General features: G+C 47.1%; 1 protein-coding gene across 2 annotated transcripts in view; it reads left to right on the top strand.

Moving 5' to 3' along the window:
- Positions 1-3,170: 3,170 nt before the first annotated feature.
- The window catches only part of Nep3 (M13 family metallopeptidase neprilysin 3), a 192,049-nt gene continuing 173,262 nt past the window's right edge, over positions 3,171-21,957 (top strand). The window contains exon 1 of one of the 2 annotated variants that reach the window (XM_075889187.1): positions 3,171-3,346. The gene's annotated coding sequence lies outside the window, so the exon portion shown is untranslated. The remainder of the gene's footprint in view (positions 3,347-21,957) is intronic. The other variant, XM_075889189.1, reaches the window with a different exon arrangement.

Genomic DNA, 21,957 nt, shown 5'->3' with positions numbered 1-21,957 from the left:
GCACCCTTCCTCCTCTACACACCGCGTTCGACATCTACAATTCTCCTGATTCTCCAGTGGACGCGCATGTGGCGTCGCGCTTCGAGAACATTCAACAGCTGACAGTGCATGCGCCGTCGTGCTGTATATATACTCAAGGTCGGCGCTCGCTCGCTCAGTTGCCGCTCGTCGGTTGGTTTGTACGGCGCGTCGACGTCCAAGGTCGCGGTGAAATGAATTCCAACGAATCCACAAACACAATGATCGACGTCCCTTCGACCAGCGCCGCCCTTTCGCATACGTGTGTACGTGTTCACTCATTTAACACCCCCTCCTACAACCACGTTAACCAATTTAGCCATCGACCCAAGTAAGTCGCAATTTAACACCCCATTTCACAACCACGTTAACCAATTCAGCCATCGACCCAAGTAAGTCGCACTTTAACACCCCGTTAACCAATTATATGGTCCGCATCCACCTCAGCGTTCCCCCGAGGGAAGCTGCGGGCAATTTTTTTTGTTCGCTGGTTTTGACCATGCATTGCGGGGAACCCAACTTCTCAGCGGACGCTTTAGCTCGGCACAAACGTGCAGTACGCCCTCGTGACAAGTTGGGACATCAGAGAATAGTTGAGCCTTTTCAGGGGCGATAAAGGCCTAAACTGTTTTCGCTGGTTTTGACTATGCATTGCGGGGAAGCCAACTTCTCAGCGCACACTTTAGCTCGGAACAAACGTACACTATTCCCACGTGACAAGGCATGACGTCAGACAAAAGTTGAGCCTTATTGTCGGTGATAAAAGCCTCAACTTTATCAACTGCTATTCGGCAAGCATTGCGGGAAAGCCAAATCATCAGGGGAAGCTTCAGCTCGGTAGAAAGGAAGAGAGGAAGGAATAAACAGAAGAACAGGGAGGTTAATCAGTCCTTAAAATGGCTGGCTACCATGTGCTGGGGAAGAGAGCAAGAGAAGCAGGCTTACCAAATAAGAAACAAAAATAAAGGAGGAATGGAGATCGCTTTTTCTATCAAAGTAAGTGTATTTGTAGTCTAAGTGTGCTCATTATCACACATATTTGTTGCCCTGAGGACATTCAAGTGAGGTTTTTCGCGTCACTACGAAGTTGCCCGTCTACAGCATGATCAACTAGCACATCTTAGAGATCATTTCGAAGTGGGAATATGTGTAATAAATTGAATACTATGGGGTTTAAAAAGTATAACGAAACTCCTGTACGAAAATAGTAAAAGAAAGATACGTTAGTGGGGTCGGGTCTCGCACCTGGGGCGTAACGGTTCAGAGGCAGTGTCTTGACCACTTAGCTAAGCGTCAAAGTTGGCCAAGTGCCAATGTATTTTAACCATATAAATACTCTGTACCAGGGATTGAAAGAAGAAAAACAAATGGGAACACTTTCTGTCAAGACATTGGTGAAGTCTTTCGTAATGTGCCCCTTCCAGGAGCATTAGCATTCGAAGACACAAGGTAAATTCCTGCTTTGAAATTTTTTTATTCAATTATATGAACACTCTCGGCTGGATTTTACCGCCGTCAATCACCGTGTATATATATATATATATATATATATATATATATATATATATATATATATATATATATATATATATATATATATATATATATATATATATATATATATATATATATATATATATATATATATATATGAAAACTAAAGAAAGAAAAATAATACAGAAAGAGACTCCGGCTCGCTGAATTGACCTCTCCCCTCAGAATTGTGAGCGCGAGGCGTTAGCCATTGAGCCACGAAGGTGCACCTCCTTCTACGTCGAAACGGCAAGCTATTCACATCTACCACTTACCGTTGGCGATGGCCACCTAGGGAGAAGTATCGTGTTTTCAGCATTACCCGTGAGATGGCGCAATGAGTGCGCGTCGCCTAGAGATACTGTATATGCTACCTTTAGGTAGCAGATTTGCGCATGGCTTTTCCTTCCACCACTCGCGCTACTGTCAGGTGAGCGCTGTCACGTGGTGGAAAGGGGGTGTGGAATGTTCAATTCACGCAGTGAAGCCAACTTTACGTGCACGATGGCGTGACGTTCGCGTGTTCTCTGCCCGCAGCAGCTGCAGTCTCATCGTGACCGCCATTAGGGACATTTAGCTTGTACGTAAACGATCTGCGTTACTATGTTACCTGATAGAATTCGAGCACACGAGGGTCTTTACAGAACGTAAACGTTTATGTGACGTAAACAACCCGCCTGGTAGGCTTCACGTTAACGGAGATATTACGCTAATCCACCTTCGTTCGCAGATAATCGCAATATCCGCAGTTCGGAGACTCGGGACATCGTGTCAAAATAAGTTGAAGTGCGAGCGCCCATAGCGATTACATTATTTCAGCCGGATTACTAAAGATAGAATGGCCATAACATCAAAGCCGCAAACGCGTGAGCCCCCCGAGAGACTATATAGGTGGCATCATCTAGCGGAGTAGGCTAGGTGGCGTTAGCCGCCACCCAATCTAAAGAATACAGCCATATAAATTCATCCATCCACAGAAATAGACCAGGCCATCACAAAATTGTTGCTGCAGAAAGATTGTGCATTGTACGTCTGGTGTTAAAACCGCGCTGTGGCATTATTACGATAGAGGTACTTTTTTTAATCATTTTAACCTCATTTATAATTGTTGAGTTTAACGTCCCAAAACTATCATGTTATTATGAAAGACGCCGTAGCGGAGGGTTCCAAAAATTTCGACCACCTGGGGTTTTTTAAACATGCACCTGAATCTAAGCAAGGTCTGAAGCATTTTCGCTACTTATAACGATATACCGCCTCACTGCAACAGTGCCGTCTTGCACGGCTCGCGCGAATAAGTCTGCGGCGCCGGAACATCGTGCCGTATTTTTCTCCCGCGCGTGCGACGAGAGGCTTCACTGCACAGCCGTTGAGCCCAGAGGCGGACTTGTGCGCAACTCTGCTCCCGTGCGAAGAATAGACAGTTACTCTTAGCGCGTACCAAAGATGTTTTAAACCTCCTTGGCGCTTACGGACGCCTCACGCCCCCTCGCGGGTTCGCGCCCTAGGCGCGGGCCATTGGCCTGTTCTCGGCTCCTCCAGATGTCGCGCGGTTCGAAGCCGGCGGTGATCCCGACGCGACCGCTCTCGACGACGTCTCGCATCGCGCAGCAGCGGCGGAATGGCGGGCTCAGCAACGACCCTGTGGTCGGCTGGCGATGCGTCCTCCTCCGCGTGAGCTGCGCTAGCGCGGCCCGCTGCTGTCAACTCGCTTCTGGCCGTGCACCGCAGCAACCAGCCACCCCGGACCAGCGAGCGACTGATCCAGTCGCCGTGGCAACGTCTTCGCGACACGGTGAGGGCTCCGGCGACTCGACCGCCGCTGTTCTGCGGGCAATTCGTTTGCACGGCTCGCTGTTGTCCGCTGCGGCGTTTGCCGGTCGTGTTGGTCAGGCCTGAAAGACCACCCTGTCCCTATGCTTACTTGCGCATTGCATTGCGTTGTTGCGTTTTGCTCTGTCCGAAGCGATATGAGCCGTTATATCGAGGTCTCAGCTATCTCTTGCCGAAGTTCAACTCTAGCGATACATACGCGAGCCCCGTTGCCAAGCGCTGCTGTCTTTATTTGAGCGATCGCGGCACGAAACGGTGTCTATCGGGTGTCGTTCTTGCGAGGCACGTCAGATCATGTTGTCTCCAAACACAGTCGCGCGCGTGCGCTTCGCAGAGGTGATTCATCACGACAACATCACTTCCATAACAGCGGCACAACAAAAAGAGGGGGTGGGATAACAACAACTTGGGTGTGTGCAGCGGCATGAACGTTGTAGGCCGCCTGTTTGCAATGGTATTGGTGACGCAGGAGGGGGGGTTGTCTCTTCGCCGCTACCGCACCCACCGACACTGTGCACAGAAATACCGTACTGCCTCTCAACGCGTCTTTAACTCGGAGCGTGCGCATGCATGTGAAATTTTTTTTTTCTTGCGCGGCACCGAGCTCTGGCTTTTCTTTTGAGCATTGTCCGTGACTTGCTTCCTCTTTTCAACCGGGCTCGTACCTGGCTATACGTGCGAAACTGGCCGTCGTATTGATTTCTGGGCACTCGAGATCGGGGAGGGTTGCTGCCTCCAGCGCTCTCGCAGTCACCTCTTCCCTCCTCATCAGCAACACAGCTCGATTGTTTCCCAGCGTGTGTGCTTGTTTGCGTGCGCGAAGCACTGCCAGCGACGTGGAGTTCCCACGGAAATCACGCTTTTGTCGCCTCTCCCTTCTCTTCCCTCTGCGACACAAAGCGCGAATGTTAATTAGCCCGAGCCCGACCGAACATGTCATATAGGAAGAAGACGCCGCGCCTTCCCATCCTCGCCGAAGCTGCCAGTTGCTGCCCGGGTCTATCGCACTGGTTGCAGAGGTCTTCACTCGACACGTTCGTCCCCCTTTGGGTTCTTGGAGCCCGGCCAGAATATTGCGCGGCGGACCGCCGGTATTTCCGTGGTTAGCTCCCCCCCTCCCCTCCCTTTATTCGCCTTCGTCCTGACAGGTGTGGCGGCGTAGTCTGCGGTTGCTGCGGCTGTCGTTGGCGTTGGCGATGCCGCGGCCTCTGCGTTGTTCATTGACCGTTCTTTAGTTTGCTCTTGTTGTTCTTTCTCGCCATTTGTTCTCCCGACCTGCCTGTTTAAACGCGATGTATTCCGGCAGATTTACGTACTCGACGTAGCGATAAAGGCAAAAATAGAGAAAGAAAACATGCTCGCGCTTTCAGAGAAGCGGCTCCCTTTGTAAACGCCGATGATGGATCACCGAGCTACTCAGTAAAGACGCAGGTTCACAGCTCCGCGCTCGACGTCGACGCATTGATTTGTTTATTGTTGAAGAGAGGAGCTAAAAAGAAGAGGTGGCGAACGTAGTGCACGCTAAAAGTTACTTTTGTCGTTTCGCAAAATTTTACCATTGATGAGAGCAGCTGTCTTCAACATGCATGCCAAAAACACTTTTGTCGGCATAAAGTTGGCTGTTTAGCATAACTTTGTTGTCATACAGAAAAGCATACTTTTCAAAATCTCTGAGTAAGAGGTTTTACTCGTGCCACTCCCATAGCTTCGGTTATGTTCACTCGCTCGTACGTGATTGCAAATACAACAGCTCTCGAGTGCCCTAGTGGGCGCGTCCGCAAGTTCACTCTAGTGCATTTTTTATTGCCGATGTGTCGTTTTAATCCGCACCTCTTACTTGGGATGGTTCTTAGAAATCTACGGAACCAATAGCTCTAAAATACCCAGCATTCCTGCCATTAACATCATGACATATATTGACCGTAAGGCGAAGGCCTCTCACGAAGATCCTAGATGTCCTGGCCTCACGCAAGTTCTTTTTATTTTACGATCATGGTCTAAGCTGTCATTTCGTGAAATGCATCACTCGCTACGCGACGCCCCCTGGCTGAAGTAGTGGTCTACATTTACCCCCACGGCTTTGAATCGCGCCATCTACTACTCCAAGAATCACGCACACGGACATAGTTAATGAAATGCACGGGACAACGAGCGCCGCTGTAACTCAATTGAGTACCGGGCGCATCACCCGGAGGATGTCGCTTCGGTCGTAACCAGAATGAAATTGATCTCTTGGTCCGCGGTGATTCGCTTCTTTTTATGGCGTAAATAGTACACCACAGCTATGCAGAGTACACATAATGTCCCCCGTACTTCCCTTCGCTTTATTTCTTGTTTGTTTAATTGCGATGAGTCTAACCGGAAAATGAGCCCTTAATTGGCCCATACCCACTTCCGTTATTAAACAGTTATGCAAGGCATGCAACTACAAAAAAGCACACCTATTATTTATTCACACCAGTGGAAGCAAGCACGAACACGCATAGGCACGGCCACCACCGTATTACTGCAGTGCTGCAACCACTGTGCCGCACATAACTATTTTGCTATGTTGTGGCAGTGCGATAAGCTGAGAAAAAAATTGGCCCCGTATCAGCACGTAATCTCCAAATGTCGTCGAAAGACGTTAGTCTTGCGTGTGGAGAGAGTGAACAAACATTTATTTGGTGTCCTGCGCAAGAAAATTGGTGAATGGTATTCCGGAGGCGCTGCGTTAGAGGGCCTCGAGCGTGCAGCGGAGGCGAACGAGCGCATCAAGTCACGTCACACGTGAGACATGAGCGCCTTCTGGCAGTTTCTCTTGGAAAACAAAGCGCGTCGCCGTACGCGCCCGTCTCAGAGGTAATAAGCTGTAGAACGCGAGGCGACGGGTAGGTGCCACCACCGTCTTGTCTTAGCAAAGCATTGGAAACACTCCCCGTTCCGTGCAAGCGTTGCATGGTAAGCGCAGCGTGATTAGCGCTGCGTTCCTTAAAATTACTTATGTATGCGTTTTCTAGTAAGAGATGAATATGCAGTATATATGCGCGTTGTTATCGTGCCCCAGACATGCGAAATAATTGTTTTTTAATTGACAATTGCACAAGCATGAACGCTCAACCTTGAGCAACAATGGTGGTCACTGCGGATGGGGTCGGCCGTTTCAAGTACCCGATGCCGGTAAGAGTGGTCAAACAGACAAACGTACTGACAGACAGACAGACCAAAATTTTTGCGTCGAAGGTACCCAAGAAAGACCATCGTCTTTAAAATTCGGCATATTTCATGCACCTGCGAATCGACGTTATGCGAAGCATATGGAGGGAAGGTGACTGAGTTGCAATTTTTTATTGAGTGACACGTCATGAAATGACGCAAAATATATGTACAAATGTTGCACGCACAGACATATGTTGAAGAGTGCAGATGTTTATTTAATGAGTTGTTTGCAGTTGCGCAACGATGCCAACTGGAACATGCGTATCAGCAACACCAGAAGCTGATATGAAGCGCTCATGCTCGCGAGGATGCTGGCCCTGGACACTGCTGCATAATTCAACTTCAACGCGTGGCAACCAACCACAATTGACCTTAGCCCGACGTGACGGCTGTATCAAAGGAGTACATATGTAATGTTTACGAAATTGGGCAGGCAGCACTGCAACCACTACTGACCTTTCACAAAGATTAGCGTTTATTTGAAAAGTAGTTTCGAGACCTGGCGTAGTTCTGTGGTAAAGTGCTTCATTGTCACGCAGAATGCGTGGGTTCCATTCTAGCTGGGTATCTGGCATTTCGTCGGGTCGACGCTACCGTTGTCAGGTATTTCTTAACGTTCGTGCGTTAAAATTGGCCATGCGTGTTCTCGTCGTTCCTGGGTAAATACTAAGTGTCAAACACCTGTGGCACATACCCGCATACCAACGGCACATACCCGCCCATGCGTATGTGCCACTGCCTGGCGGGAAACGTTTGACGACGTACGTGACGGGATTGTGACATTACTTGTCTCTTTATATATGGGGTTTTAACGTCCCAAAACCATTACTTATGTCTTGACCAGCGCGTCGTATTCGTCAAACCATCTTACCCTCCCATGCTAATCGTGGTTCACACCAAGTTTAGGGGGTGACCACGAGAGCACCCAAACGTGAGCGGCTAGATAGATAGATAGATAGATAGATAGATAGATAGATAGATAGATAGATAGATAGATAGATAGATAGATAGATAGATAGATAGATAGATAGATAGATAGATAGATAGATAGATAGATAGATAGATAGATAGATAGATAGATAGATAGATAGATAGATAGATAGATAGATAGATAGATAGATAGATAGATAGATAGTTAGATAGATAGATAGATACGCTCAAGGTCGCCAAAATTTGCTAAGAAATGCTTCGCATTTAAAAGGAAGCAAACGTTAAACTTGTTATACGAATCCGAAATGCGATGCAGCGGTACTCTGCACTGACGTGTATCCAATAAGGTACGCCTCCCGCCCGAGCTCCTGTGACAGCGGTAAATTGGCTCGTGAATAAAAAACCGCTTCATTAGTCGGTCGCTATTTGCGCATCAAGGGGCAACCAGGCACCAAATTTTTATTCAATAACGCTCTAAATTAAAAGACTCTTTCTCTGTTTGCTACTTGGTGGAGGAGCGCAAACACGCGCGCAGATGCGGTGCATGATGACTTGCAGAGGTGGTTTCTACAATTGGGCTTAAGCCATTAATTAGTTGCTTTATTAGAAACCAGGTAACTGTTAAAGATCTAGGCCGTCATGAGGATGCGCATCGCTGCTTTTGCAGCACAGTGAAATTTATAAGGCGGGTGCAAGTAATTATTCCTAACAGGTGCACCCGTGGTGCTCCTCAAATTTTCTCATCATGCTTGATATATTATTCAGTATCATGAATTCCATACCAGATATTTCACGTTGCGCGTTGTACAGCTTGTTATAAGCAGCTTACGCGGCCCTTGTAACGTGAGTAACTTTAGAGCAACGCTCGTCATCAGAAGAAATGCAAAAAACAACAGCGCGTGTCAACAACGCAGTACTTCGTGTTATAAAGATTGAAAGTTCGGTATCTGTGTAGAGAAATGTAGGCTGTTCAATGCTGCGAAAACAATATGCGTAGTGACAAGCGCAGAAGCGATCGAGAGCGCACTCGCACAACAACTCTATTCTAACTGAGAGAGAGAGAGAGAGAGAGAATAAAATGAGGGAAAGGCAGGGAGGTTAACCAGAAAATGGAGCATCCGGTTCGCTACCCTGCACTAGGGGAAGGGGGAATGGGGAAGAAAGATGGGAAAAAAAGCGAAGAGGGAAATAGACGTGCGCAAAAAAAAGGGGGGGGGGGAGCTAGGGTGCTACAGTCTATACAATAGGCCGCTGCCGCGCAAAAAGATCAGTAAGGCCTTCACTGATTTTCTGTGAGCACACAAATCATGTCGTCTTTCCAGCATTGTTTGTTCAGACAAAGGTCTGTCGTCAAGGCGAGCTAACGCTGCAGCTAGTTGCCGTCTTTGCACGGTGTAACGAGGGCAGTGACAGAGAACGTGCTCTATAGTTTCATCGCTGCTGCAATGACCGCAAGCAGCACTGTCTTCCATGCCGATTCGGAAGGCGAAAGCTTTGGTGAAGGCGACACCAAGCCATAGTCGGCAAAGCACCGTTGTCTCGAGTCGAGAGAGTCCAGACGGAGGCCGGAGTCGACGAGACGTGTCCAGTCTATGCAGTCGCGTGTGCCGTAAGCACTCGGCGTTCCACAGGGATTTTAATTCTGCATTAGCGATTTTTCGGATGGTCATTGCAGCATCAGTCCTTGAAAATAGTATAGAATCTTCTTCACTATCTTCGTGTGCTGATCGAGCAGCTGCATCGGCATGTTCGTTGCCCAATATGCCGCAGTGACTTGGAAACCACTGAAACGTGATTCTGTGTCCTTCGTCGAAGAGGTGATGAAGCAGCTCTCTAATTTCCAGCACTATAGTTGTTCATGAGGTCCCCGGCGTAAGGCGAATATCAAACACTGTAGTGCTGCCTTAGAAACCGTGAACACGCTCCATTTCTTGGCTTCTTGGTGTTTAATTACTTGAATTGCGCTACGTAGAGCAGCAAGTTCCGCAGCTGTCGATGATGTCTGGTGGGATAACCGAAACTTCACCGTTGTCGCTGTTGCAGGAAAGATCACCGACCCTGCAGACCCATCCACTTTATTTGAAGCGTCAGTATATAGATGAGTATGGTCACTGTACTTCTCATATAACAAGAGAAGAGAAAGCTGCTTTAGCGCTGGAGACGAGAGCCGGGCTTTTGACCCTATGCCTGGAACCGTGAGTGCAACATGTGCATAGGTCATACTCCATGGGGGAGTTGAAATTCTCGATGGAGTTGTATATCCCGTAGAAATGCGTGTGCGATATGACAAGACTGTCTGGAAAAATGAGGCACGAGGTCGGGCTTCTGGCAGTGAAGCTAGATGATGGGCAGGGGCACGAGTAAGATGCTTCACGTGTGCTCTAAGCACTTCCATCATGATATGCGTTTTGAGCGGGTAGTCATTAGCGATCTTGATTGTCTCAGCTGTTGATGAACATCGCGGTAGCCCCAGACAAACTGGCAGAGCCATAGCCTGGATGCTTTCGAGAGTCCGAATGTTGGTTCTACAAGTGTTGGTCAACACAGGCAAACTGTAGCGCAAATAGCCAAGAAAAAGCGTCTTGTACAATTGCATCATTGCATGTACTGAAGTCCCCCAGATTTTTCCTCCAAGATACTTGAATAAGTTAGCAATTTCTGTCAGCCTCTTCTTCAAGTCGGTCACATGTGGGCCCCAGCAGAGGTCTCTATCAATGAATACGCCTAAAAATCTGTGCTTCCTGACATATCGTATGACTTGGCCATGGATTGATATAGCGTATGGTCTCATTGGCTTTCGACTAAAAGTAATCAATGCGCATTTCGATGGCGAGATTTTCAGACCCTGGTCCTTGAGGTACACTGATACCAACGTCACACCTTTTTGAAGTCTTGCGCGTACCTGAGGTTTTGTCATGCCAGATGCCCAGACGCAGATGTCGTCAGCGTACATGGATAACTCGACCACATTTAGTAGTCGTTCTACAAGACCAATGAGAACGAGGTTGAAGAGGGTTGGACTCAAGACGCCACCTTGTGTACTCCACAATGCATTGGGTGTTCGGAGGTTGGACCATGTGCAGTGTTCACAAATAAAACCCGTCCTTGTAAATAACTGCGCGTCCAACAATACAGTTGCCCGCCTAGGCCCACTGACTCAATGGCTTCGAGGATGGCGTCATGTATAACGTTGTCGTATGCTTCTTTTACGTCAAGGAACATGGCAGCAGATATTCGTTTACATTCCTTTTGTTGCTGGACATATGTGACGAGATCTATAACATTGTCGATCGAACATCGGGGACGGCGAAAACCAGCCATGGCATTCGGATATATCTCATAGTATTCCAGGTATCATTCAAGCCTGGCCAAGATCATTCTCTCCATTACCTTTCCTACGCAACTTGAAAGTGCGATCGGTCGGTAAGAGGCAATGTCCAGGGGAGATTTGCCAGGCTTAAGAATAGGTACCAAGCGGCTAATCTTCCAATCTTGCGGAACAACGCCAGCTTGCCAGGAATCGTTGAAGATGAGGAGAGCTTCTCGTGCCCGTTTATCAAGGTTGCACAGCATCCTGTATGAGATGTCATCCGGACCAGTTGATGATGACTTATTGCATAAGACGGGCACCGCATCGAGCTCCTGTGATGTAAACGGTAGATCCATGCGCGGGTCCCGTGAATGAGGGATATGATTCACTGTATGTAGGCTTGTGTACGCTGTCTGGCCCTCGGCCATTGCGCAGAAATCTTCTGCTACCTCAATTTTATGCCGGCGATGAAAAAGTGCAAGGGTTTTGAAGGGAAAACGCTGCTCTGGAACAAAACGTAGACCTCGCACGATTCTCCATATCTGAGACAGTGGTTTATGAGGATCTAGCGACGCACAAAATTTTCACTATCGTTGGGTGTCTAATTTGTCGAGGCGCCGTTGTATCTTTTTTTGGATGCGCCGGGCTGTTCGTAGGTCGTCTGTGGAATTGGTGCGCCGGTATCGTCTTTCGGCACGACGGCGGATCGCACGAAGTCGCTCCAGGTCGAGGTCAAATTCAGAGTACTTCGAAGAGCATATTATTGTGCGCATAGCCGCATGTGCAGTTTCCTTAATAGCTTGCTGAAGACCATTGGACAGGCCTTCTTCACAACCATCCTCATGTTGAGTTTTGAACACACTCCAAACTATTCTTTGTGTTGTGGTAGAGGAGTGCGTGTTCGAAATACCTTTAATCTTCAGGTAAGTGGGGATGTGGTCGCTTCCGTGTGTTTCAATGTCCAAAAACCACTTTATTCGTGTAGCAAATCGGCGTGAAACAAAGGACAAATCAAGGCAGCTACTATATGTAGTGCCTCGCAAAAACGTAGGATTGGAGTCATTCAGAAGGACGAGACCATGACTGGAAACCAATGATGCTAGACGTCGTCCCGTTGAATTAAGCCTTGAGCTTCCCCAGATGGGATGATGCGCATTGAAATCCCCGGTGATAACCCACGGACCCGGGTGTGCCCTTAATATGCCGTCTAGTTTGTTGGCGTCGAATTGACTTGATGGGGATATATACACATAGAAGTGCGAAAGTCACCTTTCCTTTTTTTTAACAGACAAGCGCACATACTGATTGCCGTCGTGAGGTTGAACTAACTTCTAACTAACGTTATCAATTCTAACTAACGTTATCAAAGAAGCTATAAGAATGCGCGAGCATTAAAAAGCTGGAATAGACATGTTTAGTCTTGATCTTCTTTTAATTTCCGTGAACACAGTTACAAGCTCAACAATAGGCGTCCTCGTCACTCTGTACTACGTACTCGTATAGGCGTATATTGTCGTCATCATCACGTCTCATGCCATCTGAAGGCACATTCGCCATACATACATACATACATACATACATACATACATACATACATACATACATACATACATACATACATACATACATACATACATACATACATACATACATACATACATACATACATACATACATACATACATACATACATACATACATACATACATACATACATTCATGTGCACTTACCTCGTGTCTCGTTGCCTGTAAAGCCGCGTTCAGAGTGCTTTCGCACCTGTCATATTTGTCGTATCGCGTAAGAATTATCGTACATTTGTGTAGCCAGCGGTCTTACGAAATATTCTAACGTAAAAGCGACCTCGCGAAAGAATAACCAGGTGAGCATACCTTAGCGAGCTGAAAGAAATGTGGCAAAGCCGACAGAAACTAGATAGACAAAAAAAAATCTCTAGTTATACTAAGCTTACTTCGCGGCGTCTGAATGACACAGGCACGGCCAATGCATTGTATTGGGGGGCGTGTGCCATTGCGCAGTTCTTTTCCCGCGGGGAACAAAAGGGAACGCATTGAGTAAGCCGAGGCCATTTGCTTTCGCCTGTTTACCGTTTCTCTGACGCACGATGGCGGCCACTCTCGGATGCGTCGAAGCCTCGCCCATCCGCACACACGCACGAAAAAGCCTTCACATTCATGGTTCGTTTCAGCTCGGCTAACACGGCGCTGTTCGCTCCGCTGACGTCGTGCGAAGACGCCATTCGACCTCGCTCCTGTCTTCTTTTTTTTTTCCCTTATATTGACACTCGGAGTATTGCGCGTCGGCACCTCGCACAGGGGCACTTCGTTATTCGCGAGGCTGACATTGAATCCATCACAATGCGGGGCGAGCCGCGGAGGCATCGGCGAGCCGCGGATGATGAGCTCCCGAATACGCGGCACCACGACCTACGCGCTCACGAAGGCGTACACTTGACTTCGCTCGCTTTGGTTTTGTTTCCCATTTCCGTCTTTTTCCATTGTTTATTCTTGGCGCAGATCGCTCGCGGCGCAGTATGGGAGTGCCGCTTGTAAAGGTCGGGCAATGACACGCGGCGTTGGCACACGCCTCTGTGACACCCGTAGCGTGGCGACACCTGCAAGCTATTTCGAAACACAGCCGAGCCGTAGATATATGCCTGCGGCGCTAGGCGGTGGGGAAGTGATCATGCGGGATTCTCGTCAATCCACTCGTCTAAGCGCTTCGCGTTCTTCCGCTTCAGCGCTATAAAAAGGCCTCTGAATTTTGTTCCTCATACCTATGCACTTACCTGGGATATCCACGCTCAATAACAATAACGACCTCGCAGTCACGGAAGTGTGGATTATTGTTTGTTCGGTAAGGTGCATGCTCTATAGGGTAATACCGTGCGTATTGAGATACAGAGAGACACTATACATCAGAAGCAGAAGGTGTCTAATGAGAAGAAGGAGGAGAGATCGGCCTTGAAAGCGGATTTCTGGCTTGCTACTCCTCACGGGAGTAAGGGGAAAAAGGAAAGAAAAAAGGAGGGTATGATGAGGGGTGATTGTGGTATAGCACAATGAGTCACGGCACACAATGTCTCGTTCGGTGTAGTACACGCACAAAAGTCACTACATTAGCAGATTCTCTAAAGACGGGAATCTAAACATTTAAAGTCAGTACGGAGGCGCTACGCCAGATGCGCCGTCACAAGAGGCCTCAAGCTGCCGTAACCCAAGTTCGGCCCCAGCTCTAGCCGATATCACTTATTAGTGGGAAAGCATTACACGCACCGTGAAGCGAGCAATTCGACTTCCGTCCGGCGAGCGGCGCCACCACTCAATGCAAGAAAACTCTCGTCAGCAGGTGGTGATGTAATGTCACAACGTCCTCGCGTAACGTCTTGTGATGGCGTCATAACATAACACGTGATGTCAGCGTCTGAACGTCGGCAATGTCACGCTTATGCACCGTGCTTTGATGATTTACGTATGGGGTTTAACGTCCCAAAACCATGTACGATATGATTATGAGAGACGCCGTAGTGGAGGGCTCCGGGCATTTCGACTACCAGTGGTTCTTTAACGCGCACCCAAATTTGAGCAGAAGGGCCTACAGCATTTTTGCCTCCATCGAAAATGCAGCCGCCGCAACAGCGACTTAGAATGCCGGTTTCGGAAATAAAGCAAAACATCACAACATATCCACGGGGTAAATGATGACGAATGGGCGAAGCTCCGGAGAGAATCATAGGTAAAACCGTGAATCTTCTGTGTGTAATTCGCCCAGTCGATCATGATCTGAAGACATCATGAGGAACCCTATGTGTGTATATATAGAAATCAAATTTTATTTGCACTTAGAGACGATGGATAGTGTGCGATGTCTCTTCATTATGACGGCTTTATGGTTTCTGTATAGGTTGTCCCTTCATTATGATGTATCTTCATTATGAGCGGTTCCTGTATAAGTTGCAGTAGAAAATTTGCAAATACTAGGTCAATGTGTGTTCCTCGGATCATGGTTGGTTTCATATAGTCACATGATACACATCTTTGTGGACATCTAGAAGCCACATGTTCGTGGGATCGAATTCCGGCTGCGGCGGCTTCATTTCTGATGAAGGCGGAATTGTTGTATAGGCCCGTGTGCTCAGATTTGGGTGCACTTTAAAGAACCCCAGGTGGTCAATATTTCCGGAGCCCTCCACTACGGTGTCTCTTATAATCATATGGTGGTTTTGAGACGTTAAACCCCACATATTAATGAATTAAAGCCACATGTTGTATAGGCCTTTATTGGTCCTGTCTGCGATATCAATGTTGAAATACACATGTGCATTGAGATAACGAACGTTGAGGCGGGCAATGGTAAACTCGTTGGAAGAGTCAACGTCTTCTTGCATGGATCTTGAAGTACCGCCATTTCCCATTTCGCATCCCCTGTGGCACATACCCGCTCTAGAGCGTGTATGTGCCACCGGTGGCTACGTATACATCACCAACAACAAACCCCATAGGATGTACATACACCACGCCCTAAGGAGCTTCGCCCCTAAAACGAAAGTGACGCTTTGAGCACCAGGCTTTGGCTCTAGAGGCCTATTCCTATTGAGCCGGTGCAGCATTTTCTGCATATTTATTTCTCCTTTGTTCGGCACTCCTTTTCATTGCGCTGAAGGCACCGACGCACCTGTGAGCATGTGAGTATGACACTTCTGACGTTTTAACGACGTCATTTGCACATGTGTGACATGACAAAGAAATCTGGGTTGCCTACCCTGCCACGGAAACCACCGAACATATTTGATCGATGACGCACCTAGCCCAATCGTCGTCAAATGTAAAGATATTGCTCCCAGACATAGCGCTAGCAATGGACTGTGCCAGCGTGCTTTTCGGAAATTATGGGTGTCAAATTCGTAATAGTAATAATATTTAGCCTTTGACTGTCTCGAACCACGTCATGATTACGAGGAAATTAGGTATCCGCAAATTTCGACCACCTCGGGTTCTTTGACGTGCACCTATAGATTCAAATACGCGGGCCATCATCTGAATGAGGTCAGCCGCCGAGAATTATAACCACAGCTCCAGCGCGGTAGACAACTTTCACGGGAAAACATACGAAGTAATTGATTTGCACTCGAATTACTTCTGATACCACCCCTCAACATTACGGAAACTTCTTTCTTTCGGATGTCACAGCGTCCTTTCTCCAGTTTATTTCTAATTCCTGACAGGAATTCTGAAAATGCCTATTAAAATGTATGAGGAGCTTTATTCGACAGCTTCATAAAATAGGGGAGGAAAAGACTGCACAATTAAGTAAGAGATCCAGAAAAAGTCGATTGGGCAAATAATGAACAGACGCTTTTCTTTATTTTTAGGGCGAAGACCAATCTGTAATTCTCGATCGCTAAGCTTTTTTTTTTTTTTTTCGCCAACCGTTGTTTCGCGACGAAGACACAAGAGTAAAGTCTTCGGCGCCATAGAGACGAAGACGTCGCTCTGACTAAAGGCGCGGCCGCGGTCCACTTGAGATCAATGCGTTCCTTTTTTTTTTTTTTTTTTTGCAAGGCGACGGTGCCGACAAACTGTACCTTTTGGTTCGCTGGCTCGTACTTCCCCTCTCATAAGAACGTTCCAATTTGAACCTCGAGAAAAAACAAGGGGGGGGGGGGAGGTTGAAAAAAAAAAGGAAAGAAAAGACGAATAGGGTAAAGGGGAAGGCATTCGCTTCCCGAAGATCAGTATTGTCGGTTTGCTTTTCCTTTCTTCCTATCATTCTTATTCTTTCGTCTTTATATCTGTTTTTTTTTTCCTTTTCAAGGAATCCCGCAGGGACGAGCAGGTGTTATCGACAAGGTATACGCACGCACGATCTTGAGGCTCACACTGGAAGTTCTATTTGTTGTCGTTGCTGCTGTAGATGTGCATGGTTCTGTTCCCTTCTATTGTTCGTGACCTCAATCTCTTCGCCACTTCGATAGTTCTGTTATGACGCGCTGGTGCCATGGCCGCCAATAAGCTGCAGCGCAAGGCTTTTCTGATGAAATCTTTTGTCGCACCAAACGACATTTACCAATCGCGATTCTGACTTTTCTTTATTTTCTCCTTATATTTCTTGTTTCCCTTTTTGTCTCCATGTTCGTTGGGCTTTTTTCGCCGGCTCGCTTTGACAAAGCCACTGGTGTAGCTTTTTTAACGCTGCACGCTACTGCGACGCAGGTGCGAGCAAGAGGGATAAAGGAAAGTAAATTGCGAGTAAAGCTGCTCGGAAAAAAGTGCACTATAGCGGCGCACATGGAACCCCTTAATGCGCTCCAGCTTGTTCATGAAGTACCTCTCTCGGAGTGTATGTAACAAAATAAGAGAAGAGTAAGAAGCAAGCGGCGGCTACTTTTAACCAGATTAAAATGTTTCCGAGAAAAGAGTCTGTTGTAAAAGCGCTGTTCCGCAGTTTTCTTTTCTCCCTGTTGAGGAAACGTGAGTTTTCTTTGTGGTGTTGTGATAGCGCCCACTTCGCTGCCAGTTAGAGTGGTGTACGCTTCGAGAAACAAGTCGAACCCAAGGTGTGAAAAGAAGACTCCATTATGGAGCCCACCGAGCACTCAGTTTAGCGTAACAAGCTCAAAAAGTAGCGAACATATAAACGCAGAGTTTTTTTTTTGTGTGTGTGTGTGTGTGTGTGTGAGCTCTAAGTATTTTGCAGTGGAAAGGGTGGCGTTGTTTATTACAAAATTTATGGTGGCTGAATTATTTTTATTGCTTATATTTACTGAGTAATAAATTAGATGAAAACATGTTATTGCGTTGCGACAGCCGTCGCAAGGTAATCAAGCGTTGTTTTATCAGTTTAATATTTAAAAAAAGTGTTAATAAAATTGCCAATACAATGTCCAACAAAGATGGTTAAGAAAGTGGTAAAGCGGCATGCACTGACTCTTGACTAATGTTTCCGTGTGCCTAGATTCGGGTACACTTTCAAATACCACACGTGGTTGATTTTCCGCAGTCCTCCACTACGGCATCTCTCATATTCATATAGTGGTTTTGGGACGTTAAAGCTCAATAGACATTATTATTATTATTATTATTATTATTATTATTATTATTATTATTATTATTATTGGTTATAACGCGTTCGATGCTCTAACCACGGAGCTATCACAGCGGCCTATTACTGGTTATAGTTTATCGAAAAATACTGTGTGCGTAATTAAAAAAATTGTCCCGGGTTTCCATTCGAATACACTAAATGAGTTTTGTCGAGCACTGTTTAGTGCAAGAAGACCAGACGCAGACAAATGTGACGTTGTTTGCGGGAATCAATTTAGCTTTCGATTGCCGTAAGCACATATCTGTGTCTTATTTTACAAGACATTTAGCAAACCTATGGGCACCGTCATAATTGCAAGTCCAGTTTTCGTGGAGCGTTGTCAGGCAACTGTGGAAGAGACTGGGCCTGTCACGTCGTAGCAGGTCAAACCACTCAGTTGTAAGCGCTCGTCGTGTTCTTTTTTTATTGCGATAGCAATTATATGGACACTCTCGGCTGGATTTCGCCGCCGGTGTCAGCGTCGATGTCATGCACCATATATGTATACGTATCTATGTATAGGAAAACGCAAGAAAGAAAGAAAACTCAAGAAAAAATACTCTGGAGTGCGGAATCGAACGTGGGACCTCCGCGTCCTGAATGCGAGGCGTTAACTACTGAGCCACCAAGGGGTACTTTTGTTCTTTATTAAGCCACCAAGGGCTACCTCCTAACGTTCAAACGGCAAGCTAGCTATACCTACCACTTACCGCTGCTGCCGGGCATCTCGGGGAAGAGGGTGAACTATCGTGTTTTCAGCATTTCCAGCAAGATGGCGCAATGAGCGCGTGGCGGGTGGGGAGGTTCATACATCTTGGCTGGCGTTAGGCTTGAAACGATTCTGTTGAAGTTACGGGGCGCACAGAGGTTGCCGCAATCGTCGCACAGCCCCCGTTTGCGAAAAGGGCACGCTTTTCAGACACAGTTAAGTAACAACTGAGACGCTTATTCGCGTTCATCTGTACCTGTGATTACGTTCCGTGTATCATTTGTGCGTGAGAAACGCGGCGCACATTTCGACCTGCTTGTTATTCTGCGCGTGACCTTCCAATTTGTTGATAGCGCGTTCATTGCTTCGCCTTTGCTGCAAAGCTGTGACTTTTTTCTTCTATTTTTGCTCCGTCCTTGCACACTCACACTTAATATATGCAGAAATGAAGAGCCACCAACTCTCCTAGTTTGTAATCCTATGTAGAACTTTCGCTCATCCTAACAAAGGCTATTGTCCGGAACAGAGTTGACAGCGCCCTCTTTATCATCGAATCACCAAACTTGCTCCGTAAGCATTCCAACAGCGCCGTCCCGCGCACAATATGCTTTATCAGTAACAGGGCGGTTTCGAAACTTTTGCCGAAAACTGTAAGTCTCGGAGAGTAGGCTGAATGGATATACGACGGGTTCATTGTCCTGTACAGGGAAAAGGGCATGAATAAATGATAGAAAACAGGAAAAGAGATACGAAGGAAGACAAGTCACATCTCAAGCTATATTTACACTGTGCCGAACATAAAGTTTGTTAAGAAGATGCTGCTTGCACTTTGGTATTGGTCCAGCTGCTCTTTTTCACGGGTATATAATTCGTGAAAATCAGCGCAATTCCTTTCCCTTCCCCGACCCCTGCAAAGAAAAAGAAACAAAAAAAAAACACAAACAAAAGTTCCCAAGGAGAGCTTGTGTTATTCAAGCCATAAAAATTATCATATCTTCATATATTTCGCTCACGTAGAGACACGAAAAACACACAAAATGCACTAAAGACACATAGCTTTATATTTAATATATTCTCCCCTATGCGGGCCCGCAACGTGTGATGTGAATGCGGGCAAAGCCACGTCATCAGAAAGGCGTCGACACTGGTGTATAACTGTGCGCCGATATTCAAAGTACGCTGGCCGTTTCTCTTGAAAGATAGCGCGGGTCTCCATTTAAATTACACCACTGTACGTGACCTCAAAACGAAATGACATCGACGCACGGAAGGTTGAATCTATATAAATCATGTCGACGAACCCTGGCTGGCAATTTCTTATCTCTCTCTCTCCCTCTTTTTGCGCGGAATTCTATATAAACCATACTTATGAGACAATTGCACAACCGTAATAAAAGAAGTGCGGGGCTCACGCGATAAGGCGTTGTTCCTTGTTACTAGAGCCACGTGCCAGAAGATTGCGCAAGCGCGCTTCTTTCGACATTAGTTCTCATCGGGCGCGTCACCATCCTTTTGCCGCCGGCTCCTCATGCGATGTGGGCACCCCGGCGTCGGCATTTACTGCACGCACAGAGCAGCCGCCGTCAGCTCCTTAATGACACGATGAAGAACCGGTAACGTGGTTAATCGAGGAGCGTAATGGCTCAATTAAACGAGGTCATATAGGTACAGTGTTTTTTTTTTATTTTGTGTCACCCTCTTGCGTGGGCGCTCCTGCACCTTCGTCATGCTAGGGAATGATTGGGGAATGCAATGCCCCGATTGCGTGGCGCGTGTGGTTCTGAAGGCCTCAGCGTCGACCGGTGTTTGGTTACCGGCCGTAATTGCGTCTTGTACCTAGCGAGGCGATCGAGGCCGTGTTGTGAGCTCACTGATCCGTCCACTTTCTCTTGAGGGCGACTTCGTTTGCGACATTGGCGGCGAACCCCGATTGAGACTAATCAAAGGTGCGTGCCCTCGGCTGCTCTCATTCCTCGCCTCATCCTGTGTTTGCTTCCCGGCGAGTAACACATGCAGAGTTATACAGAGTGAGCTTTGCCAGTTTTTTTTAATGCCGTGATCAGACCAGATGCGCGCGCGTGCGAGAGCTCTTGATTCTAAGAGAACTTGTTGTTGGGCTAGTTGGTAGAGCATTCAATGTGTCCCGTATATATTGAAGCCTTCGAGCTATGAATAAATCAGTTGGAAGTGAGCGCTGTGTGTTTGATGCATGGGTGTGTGCGTGTGTGAGTGATCGTGTCAAGTTTTCGCGCTCTAATTAACTTTTCGGAGAGCTCTTGAAACTGTATCAGTCTGAACATTTCGCTTTCATTCAGTCAATGCAGCCACGCTTGACGCTTCGTTTCTTTCGTCGCATACCCGTGTCACGGCCGACTTGTTCCTCATTGAAACCTGTGTGCATTGAATTTACGAACCCGATAGGATGCGCTTGGCTAAAGCATGGCATTGAAACGTGCTTCCGTCCGTGCGCGCGTGCACCTCTGTGCGTGAGAATTCGCGCGCGCGCGGGTGTGTTAGTGTGTGTGTGTGCGTGCGCGTGTGCGTGTGCGTGCGCGCGTGTGTGAGAGAGAGGAAAAAAAGAGAGATGTGGGGTGGGAATAGAGCTCACACATACTGAGTGCAATCTCCTCCCTGTTGTGGAGTTGTCACTCCAGAATTAGATCGACTTCAGGATCATTCCACATTTTCGGGATCACGGAATGGAATGGGGAAGGAATTGCGCCTTTTTTGAAAATAGAGCACGTTTTTGCCTAAGCAGTGTTTTTAAAACTTCGAAAGTTAGAAGTTCAAAGCTGGGGTAGGCAGATTTTTTATTGGGGGGGGGGGGAAGGGAGAGGGGCAACCTTTTTTCCTAATTTGAAAAAAAAAGTTATGGCAGCACCTGGTTAGTGCCGGCCAAACAAATGTGGTGGAGTGCATTTTGTGCTGGGTACCCATGCAAAAAAAAAAAAAAACTGAAAAGGGGAGGGAGGAGGGGCACGAGCCTGGTGCATCACTCCCTGGCTACGCCACTCAGTGAGAGCCTCGAATTGAACAACAAAAGAATATACTTAATATGGCTTGTCTGATAAAACAAGCACGGTAAATTAACAACCAATGCGCGTATATTTCTGTCCTTATATAGAATATGTTGCTACGAAGTTTTGTCTCTATCTCTGTCGCTGGTATGCGTCATGCGGCACGGCTGTCCTTCTTTATTCGGCTGAAAAAAAAAAAACCGCTGCAAATATTTCTAGTGCAACACTTACAATAAAATAGATTGCCGATAGAAAGAGAGCGGCGCTGTTTAGGACCATGAGCGGCCGTTCCCGAATGTCGCCTGCA

This window comes from Rhipicephalus microplus, chromosome 3, assembly GCF_043290135.1.
Source record: "Rhipicephalus microplus isolate Deutch F79 chromosome 3, USDA_Rmic, whole genome shotgun sequence".
Lineage (NCBI taxonomy): Eukaryota > Metazoa > Arthropoda > Arachnida > Ixodida > Ixodidae > Rhipicephalus > Rhipicephalus microplus.
The sequence above is the reverse complement of the archived record's forward strand: the minus strand, read 5'-3'. Positions and strand labels throughout refer to the sequence as shown.